Genomic DNA, 1,243 nt, shown 5'->3' on the forward strand with positions numbered 1-1,243 from the left:
AATGAGAAAGAAGGAGTCAACACATATGATGTAAAAAGAATATGGGCAGAAGTAATAGCAAAAAACTTCCCAAACATGAGGAAACAATCTGACATTCAGGTAACTGAAGCCTACAGAAGACCAAATAACTTCAACCCAATTAAAAACACACCAAGACGTATAATAGTCAAGATCCCAAAAATCCAGTACAAGAACAATATACTGAAAGCCATTAGAGGAAAGAAGCAGATCAAATTCAAAGGAAAACCCATCAGAATTATGGCTAACTTCTCTCTACAAACCATGAAGGCAAGAAGAGCATGGAGCAGAGTACTTCAAGTCCTCTATGAAAACAAATTCCAGTCTAGACTACTATACCCTGCAAAACTCTCTTTCAAGTTTGATGGAGAAGTGAAATACTTCCATGAGAAAGAACAGCTAAAGAAATTCATAATGACAAAGCCAACCCTACACAGACTACTCAAAGATGTTCTCTGAAATAGGGGCCAAAATGGTCAGAATTCCATGAAAGAGAATAAAAGGTACCCACTAAAAAGGGCAAACAATTAAACACAGGAGAAAAAGGAGTAAACAACAGCAGGTACATAACATGTTAGTCATACGTCAACTCATCTCAATTATAATCCTCAATGTAAATAGACTCAATTCACCAATTAAGAGAAATAGACTGGTACAGTGGATTAGGAAACAAAATCCAACAATATGCTGTATACAAGAAACACACTTAACTCATAAAGAAATTCATAGGCTGAAAATCAAAGGATGGAACACAATACTTCATACCCCAGCACCTCAGAAAAAAGCGGGAATAGCAATCCTGTTTTCAGACAGTCTCAACTTAAAACCAAAAATGATCAAATGAAATAAAGAAGGCCACGATATACTGGTTAGGGGAAAAATTCAAGAGGAAGAGGTAATGATCATAAATATGTATACACCAAGCATGGGAGCACCCAACTATATAAAACAAATCTTAATGGACGTTGAATATCTAATATCCAATACCACCATCTTAAGAGGAGACCTTAACACCCACTTATCCCCCAAAAATAGGTTAAACAGTTAAAAAATGAGCAAAGAAATAGCAGAACTGAACCAGAGCTCAGAACAAATGGACTTACTGGACATACACAGAGCGTTCCACCCAAGCACAGATGAATATACATTTTTTTCCAACTACACCTGGGTCACTTTATAAAATAGGCCACATACTAGTCCATAAGACATGCTTAAGTATATGTAA

Source organism: Octodon degus, unplaced genomic scaffold, assembly GCF_000260255.1.
Source record: "Octodon degus isolate 3935 unplaced genomic scaffold, OctDeg1.0 scaffold00047, whole genome shotgun sequence".
In the NCBI taxonomy this organism is placed as follows: Eukaryota; Metazoa; Chordata; class Mammalia; order Rodentia; family Octodontidae; genus Octodon; species Octodon degus.